The following is a 7500-nucleotide window of genomic DNA, read 5'->3' as shown; positions in this document are numbered from 1 at the left end:
AACATATTCTTTTGGAAAAAATGATTTGAATTGGATTGGTGTGAATCTTGTTTCTAGAGGTGGTGACAGGCTTTCAGCTACTTGAATAGGTCAAGCCAGGATTCATAAAACTTATACAAACTATGTGAGTGTGAAAAATTAGCATATGCAGGAAGGAGCAATTTGTACTACTTTCAAAACAGTTTCACTCCACGTCTGGAAACGTCCAGAGCTATGTAGAGCATACAAATGAGCTTTAAACTCATGAGGAAAGAGGTTTGTATGCAAAAAGGAAAACAAAAGCATATCGTACTCATAAAATTCTCAATATATAGATTCCAAAAAAGTGCTTCCAGCGAAAAGAGCTGAAAGAACACTATGGGATGTAAACCTGAATACCTTTCAATAATATGTTCTCCATCCATGCATACCACCTACATGATAAAAATCATCTCAGGTGGACGGATGACCGCGTGGCCTAATGGATAAGGCGTCTGACTTCGGATCAGAAGATTGAGGGTTCGAGTCCCTTCGTGGTTGTTTTTGGCCAATGGTCACACAATCTGCTTTACATTCAGAGTGGAAAAAGTATTTACCAATACTCTTGTAGTCCTCACTTTCTCAGTACTAATCATTAATAAAGTGGAGTACATACTGTAAACTCATTCAGGTTGCATCTTCAGTCTAACTACTTGTGCATTTTAGTGGCATTAAAAAGTGCTTCTATGCCGACGCACTGAATATGTAATAGGTTTGCAGAATTTTGACGTGACAGAATGGGTTTTTAGCTTAAGTGTGTGTAGAAGAACTGCAAGGTGTGTGCCTATGTGTGCATAGAGTGCTACATGTGTAAAATCTGTATGATTTGGGCAGTTAAAGTGCTGATTTTGCCTCCGAGTAAGAAAAGTACTACACAAAATGTATAAAGGATCGGCACATTGGCTGCCTTTGCTGATGCCCCCGTTGCCTAATTTGTAGTGCAGTGGTTAAGTTGCAGAGTGTGGTTGAACTTGGTTAGGAGACTTAGTGCCTCTTTCCGTGTCCTACTGATGATAAGGATGGCTTGATACCATTTTCTAAGCCCAATATATTGAGAAAAGAAGTAAGTGAAGAAGAAGGGTGGAGTCGAAAGTGGTTCTCCAATTTCTCTCCACTTGCTAAAATTGCAAAGTCTCCATTATAGCATAGAAGAGAGCGTTAAAGTCGGGGATGGAAGAGGAGGAAAATGGGAAGTTTACTTATAGAGAGAAGTGAGAAATGCCCTGTGTGCACACACCGGTGTCTGACCATAGAATACATTTAAATAATGCCTCTAGAAAAGAGTTATGCATGTGTGCCTCAGTGGCCTAATGGATAAGGCACTGGCCTCCTAAGCCAGGGATTGTGGGTTCAAGTCCCATCTGAGGAGATAACAAAAATCCTCCCTCTTTCTTTTCCAGAATATTAGGTAGATTTATTACATGCTTCCTCTCAGAAGTTTATGAGGAATTAGGTACTTTGAAACGGTCCCATTTTACTTGTGTACACTTCACAGTCATGTTAGTGTTCTGAAACTGCAAAGTAGATTTTTAAATGCCTATTTTTGTGAGATGCATTTTCGACCGGCCAGAACATATTCCTCTGGAAAAAATGATTTGAATTGGATTGGTGTGAATCTTGTTTCTAGAGGTGGTGACAGGCTTTCAGCTACTTGAATAGGTCAAGCCAGGATTCATAAAATTTATACAACCTATGTGAGTGTGAAAAATTAGCATATGCAGGAAGGAGCAATTTGTACTACTTTCAAAACAGTTTCACTCCACGTCTGGAAACGTCCAGAGCTATGTAGAGCATACAAATGAGCTTTAAACTCATGAGGAAAGAGGTTTGTATGGAAAAAGGAAAACAAAAGCATATCGTACTCATAAAATTCTCAATATATAGATTCCAAAAAAGTGCTTCCAGCGAAAAGAGCTGAAAGAACACTATGGGATGTAAACCTGAATACCTTTCAATAATATGTTCTCCATCCATGCATACCACCTACATGATAAAAATCATCTCAGGTGGACGGATGACCGCGTGGCCTAATGGATAAGGCGTCTGACTTCGGATCAGAAGATTGAGGGTTCGAGTCCCTTCGTGGTCGTTTTTGGCCAATGGTCACACAATCTGCTTTACATTCAGAGTGGAAAAAGTATTTTCCAATACTCTTGTAGTCCTCACTTTCTCAGTACTAATCATTAATAAAGTGGAGTACATACTGTAAACTCATTCAGGTTGCATCTTCAGTCTAACTACTTGTGCATTTTAGTGGCATTAAAAAGTGCTTCTATGCCGACGCACTGAATATGTAATAGGTTTGCAGAATTTTGACGTGACAGAATGGGTTTTTAGCTTAAGTGTGAGTAGAAGAACTGCAAGGTGTGTGCCTATGTGTGCATAGAGTGCTACATGTGTAAAATCTGTATGATTTGGGCAGTTAAAGTGCTGATTTTGCCTCCGAGTAAGAAAAGTACTACACAAAATGTATAAAGGATCGGCACATTGGCTGCCTTTGCTGATGCCCCCGTTGCCTAATTTGTAGTGCAGTGGTTAAGTTGCAGAGTGTGGTTGAACTTGGTTAGGAGACTTAGTGCCTCTTTCCGTGTCCTACTGATGATAAGGATGGCTTGATACCATTTTCTAAGCCCAGTATATTGAGAAAAGAAGTAAGTGAAGAAGAAGTGTGGAGTCGAAAGTGGTTCTCCAATTTCTCTCCACTTGCTAAAATTGCAAAGTCTCCATTATAGCATAGAAGAGAGCGTTAAAGTCGGGGATGGAAGAGGATGAAAATGGGAAGTTTACTTATAGAGAGAAGTGAGAAATGCCCTGTGTGCACACACCGGTGTCTGACCATAGAATACTTTTAAATAATGCCTCTAGAAAAGAGCTATGCATGTGTGCCTCAGTGGCCTAATGGATAAGGCACTGGCTTCCTAAGCCAGGGATTGTGGGTTTGAGTCCCATCTGAGGTGATAACAAAAATCCTGGCTCTTTCTTTTCCAGAAAATTAGGTAGATTTATTACATGCTTCCTCTCAGAAGTTTATGAGGGATTAGGTACTTTGAAACTGTCCCGTTTTACTTGTGTACACTTCACAGTCATGTTAGGGTTCTGAAACTGCAAAGTATATTTTTAAATGCCTATTTTTGTGAGATGCATTTTCGACCGGCCAGAACATATTCCTTTGGAAAAAATGATTTGAATTGGATTGGTGTGAATCTTGTTTCTAGAGGTGGTGACAGGCTTTCAGCTACTTGAATAGGTCAAGCCAGGATTCATAAAACTTATACAACCTATGTGAGTGTGAAAAATTAGCATATGCAGGAAGGAGCAATTTGTCCTACTTTCAAAACAGTTTCACTCCACGTCTGGAAACTTCCAGAGCTATGTAGAGAATACAAATGAGCTTTAAACTCATGAGGAAAGAGGTTTGTTTGGAAAAAGGAAAACAAAAGCATATCGTACTCATAAAATTCTCAATATATAGATTCCAAAAAAGTGCTTCCAGCGAAAAGAGCTGAAAGAACACTATGGGATGTAAACCTGAATACCTTTCAATAATATGTTCTCCATCCATGCATACCACCTACATGATAAAAATCATCTCAGGTGGACGGATGACTGCGTGGCCTAATGGATAAGGCGTCTGACTTCGGATCAGAAGATTGAGGGTTCGAGTCCCTTCGTGGTCGTTTTTGGCCAATGGTCACACAATCTGCTTTACATTCAGAGTGGAAAAAGTCTTTTCCAATACTCTTGTAGTCCTCACTTTCTCATTACTAATCATTAATAAAGTGGAGTACATACTGTAAACTCATTCAGGTTGCATCTTCAGTCTAACTACTTGTCCATTTTAGTGGCATTAAAAAGTGCTTCTATGCCGACGCACTGAATATGTAATAGGTTTGCAGAATTTTGACGCGACAGAATGGGTTTTTAGCTTAAGTGTGTGTAGAAGAACTGCAAGGTGTGTGCCTATGTGTGCATAGAGTACTACATGTGTAAAATCTGTATGATTTGGGCAGTTAAAGTGCTGATTTTGCCTCCGAGTAAGAAAAGTACTACTCAAAATGTATAAAGGATCGGCACATTGGCTGCCTTTGCTGATGCCCCCGTTGCCTAATTTGTAGTGCAATGGTTAAGTTGCAGAGTGTGGTTGAACTTGGTTAGGAGACTTAGTGCCTCTTTCCGTGTCCTACTGATGATAAGGATGGCTTGATACCATTTTCTTAGCCCAGTATATTGAGAAAAGAAGTAAGTGAAGAAGAAGTGTGGAGTCGAAAGTGGTTCTCCAATTTCTCTCCACTTGCTAAAATTGCAAAGTCTCCATTATAGCATAGAAGAGAGCGTTAAAGTCGGGGATGGAAGAGGATGAAAATGGGAAGTTTACTTATAGAGAGAAGTGAGAAATGCCCTGTGTGCACACACCGGTGTCTGACCATAGAATACATTTAAATAATGCCTCTAGAAAATAGCTATGCATGTGTGCCTCAGTGGCCTAATGGATAAGGCACTGGCCTCCTAAGCCAGGGATTGTGGGTTTGAGTCCCATCTGAGGTGATAACCAAAATCCTGCCTCTTTCTTTTCCAGAAAATTAGGTAGATTTATTACATGCTTCCTCTCAGAAGTTTATGAGGGATTAGGTACTTTGAAACTGTCCCGTTTTACTTGTGTACACTTCACAGTCATGTTAGGGTTCTGAAACTGCAAAGTATATTTTTAAATGCCTATTTTTGTGAGATGCATTTTCGACCGGCCAGAACATATTCCTTTGGAAAAAATGATATGAATTGGATTGGTGTGAATCTTGTTTCTAGAGGTGGTGACAGGCTTTCAGCTACTTGAATAGGTCAAGCCAGGATACATAAAATGTATACAACCTATGTGAGTGTGAAAAATTAGCATATGCAGGAAGGAGCAATTTGTCCTACTTTCAAAACAGTTTCACTCCACGTCTGGAAACGTCCAGAGCTATGTAGAGCATACAAATGAGCTTTAAACTCATGAGGAAAGAGGTTTGTATGGAAAAAGGAAAACAAAAGCATATCGTACTCATAAAATTCTCAATATATAGATTCCAAAAAAGTGCTTCCAGCGAAAAGAGCTGAAAGAACACTATGGGATGTAAACCTGAATACCTTTCAATAATATGTTCTCCATCCATGCATACCACCTACATGATAAAAATCATCTCAGGTGGACGGATGACCGCGTGGCCTAATGGATAAGGCGTCTGACTTCGGATCAGAAGATTGAGGGTTCGAGTCCCTTCGTGGTCGTTTTTGGCCAATGGTCACACAATCTGCTTTACATTCAGAGTGGAAAAAGTATTTTCCAATACTCTTGTAGTCCTCACTTTCTCAGTACTAATCATTAATAAAGTGGAGTACATACTGTAAACTCATTCAGGTTGCATCTTCAGTCTAACTACTTGTGCATTTTAGTGGCATTAAAAAGTGCTTCTATGCCGACGCACTGAATATGTAATAGGTTTGCAGAATTTTGACGTGACAGAATGGGTTTTTAGCTTAAGTGTGTGTAGAAGAACTGCAAGGTGTGTGCCTATGTGTGCATAGAGTGCTACATGTGTAAAATCTGTATGATTTGGGCAGTTAAAGTGCTGATTTTGCCTCCGAGTAAGAAAAGTACTACACAAAATGTATAAAGGATCGGCACATTGGCTGCCTTTGCTGATGCCCCCGTTGCCTAATTTGTAGTGCAATGGTTAAGTTGCAGAGTGTGGTTGAACTTGGTTAGGAGACTTAGTGCCTCTTTCCGTGTCCTACTGATGATAAGGATGGCTTGATACCATTTTCTAAGCCCAGTATATTGAGAAAAGAAGTAAGTGAAGAAGAAGTGTGGAGTCGAAAGTGGTTCTCCTATTTCTCTCCACTTGCTAAAATTGCAAAGTCTCCATTATAGCATAGAAGAGAGCGTTAAAGTCGGGGATGGAAGAGGATGAAAATGGGAAGTTTACTTATAGAGAGAAGTGAGAAATGCCCTGTGTGCACACACCGGTGTCTGACCATAGAATAAATTTAAATATTGCCTCTAGAAAAGTGCTATGCATGTGTGCCTCAGTGGCCTAATGGATAAGGCACTGGCCTCCTAAGCCAGCGATTGTGGGTTTGAGTCCCATCTGAGGTGATAACAAAAATCCTCCCACTTTCTTTTCCAGAATATTAGGTAGATTTATTACATGCTTCCTCTCATAAGTTTATGAGGGATTAGGTACTTTGAAACCGTCCCATTTTACTTGTGTACACTTCACAGTCATGTTAGTGTTCTGAAACTGCAAAGTAGATTTTTAAATGCCTATTTTTGTGAGATGCATTTTCGACCGGCCAGAACATATTCCTTTGGAAAAAATGATTTGAATTGGATTGGTGTGAATCTTGTTTCTAGAGGTGGTGACAGGCTTTCAGCTACTTGAATAGGTCAAGCCAGGATACATAAAACGTATACAACCTATGTGAGTGTGAAAAATTAGCATATGCAGGAAGGAGCAATTTGTACTACTTTCAAAACAGTTTCACTCCACGTCTGGAAACTTCCAGAGCTATGTAGAGAATACAAATGAGCTTTAAACTCATGAGGAAAGAGGTTTGTATGAAAAAAGGAAAACAAAAGCATATCGTACTCATAAAATTCTCAATATATAGATTCCAAAAAAGTGCTTCCAGCGAAAAGAGCTGAAAGAACACTATGGGATGTAAACCTGAATACCTTTCAATAATATGTTCTCAATCCATGCATACCACCTACATGATAAAAATCATCTCATGTGGACGGATGACCGCGTGGCCTAATGGATAAGGCGTCTGACTTCGGATCAGAAGACTGAGGGTTCAAGTCCCTTCGTGGTCGTTTTTGGCCAATGGTCACACAATCTGCTTTACATTCAGAGTGGAAAAAGTATTTTCCAATACTCTTGTAGTCCTCACTTTCTCAGTACTAATCATTAATAAAGTGGAGTACATACTGTAAACTCATTCAGGTTGCATCTTCAGTCTAACTACTTGTGCATTTTAGTGGCATTAAAAAGTGCTTCTATGCCGACGCACTGAATATGTAATAGGTTTGCAGAATTTTGACGTGACAGAATGGGTTTTTAGCTTAAGTGTGTGTAGAAGAACTGCAAGGTGTGTGCCTATGTGTGCATAGAGTGGTACATGTGTAAAAACTGTATGATTTGGGCAGTTAAAGTGCTGATTTTGCCTCCGAGTAAGAAAAGTACTACACAAAATGTATAAAGGATCGGCACATTGGCTGCCTTTGCTGATGCCCCCGTTGCCTAATTTGTAGTGCAATGGTTAAGTTGCAGAGTGTGGTTGAACTTGGTTAGGAGACTTAGTGCCTCTTTCCGTGTCCTACTGATGATAAGGATGGCTTGATACCATTTTCTAAGCCCAGTATATTGAGAAAAGAAGTAAGTGAAGAAGAAGTGTGGAGTCGAAAGTGGTTCTCCAATTTCTCTCCACTTGCTAAAATTGCAA

At 39.8% G+C, this 7500-nt stretch overlaps 6 non-coding genes across 6 annotated transcripts; all 6 read left to right on the top strand.

The window, feature by feature from the left end:
• Positions 1–446: 446 nt before the first annotated feature.
• Positions 447–519, top strand: TRNAR-UCG (transfer RNA arginine (anticodon UCG)). Its single transcript has one exon. It is a non-coding gene; the product is annotated as a tRNA-Arg (tRNA).
• Positions 520–2034: 1515 nt separating this feature from the next.
• TRNAR-UCG (transfer RNA arginine (anticodon UCG)) lies at positions 2035–2107 on the top strand. Its single transcript has one exon. It is a non-coding gene; the product is annotated as a tRNA-Arg (tRNA).
• Positions 2108–3622: 1515 nt separating this feature from the next.
• Positions 3623–3695, top strand: TRNAR-UCG (transfer RNA arginine (anticodon UCG)). Its single transcript has one exon. It is a non-coding gene; the product is annotated as a tRNA-Arg (tRNA).
• A 795-nt stretch (positions 3696–4490) lies between these two features.
• Positions 4491–4563, top strand: TRNAR-CCU (transfer RNA arginine (anticodon CCU)). Its single transcript has one exon. It is a non-coding gene; the product is annotated as a tRNA-Arg (tRNA).
• Positions 4564–5210: 647 nt separating this feature from the next.
• TRNAR-UCG (transfer RNA arginine (anticodon UCG)) lies at positions 5211–5283 on the top strand. Its single transcript has one exon. It is a non-coding gene; the product is annotated as a tRNA-Arg (tRNA).
• Positions 5284–6798: 1515 nt separating this feature from the next.
• On the top strand, positions 6799–6871 carry TRNAR-UCG (transfer RNA arginine (anticodon UCG)). Its single transcript has one exon. It is a non-coding gene; the product is annotated as a tRNA-Arg (tRNA).
• The last annotated feature ends 629 nt before the right edge of the window (positions 6872–7500 follow it).

The sequence above is a fragment of the Triturus cristatus genome, chromosome 4_1 (assembly GCF_964204655.1).
Source record: "Triturus cristatus chromosome 4_1, aTriCri1.1, whole genome shotgun sequence".
Taxonomy (NCBI): domain Eukaryota; kingdom Metazoa; phylum Chordata; class Amphibia; order Caudata; family Salamandridae; genus Triturus; species Triturus cristatus.
The sequence above is the reverse complement of the archived record's forward strand: the minus strand, read 5'-3'. Positions and strand labels throughout refer to the sequence as shown.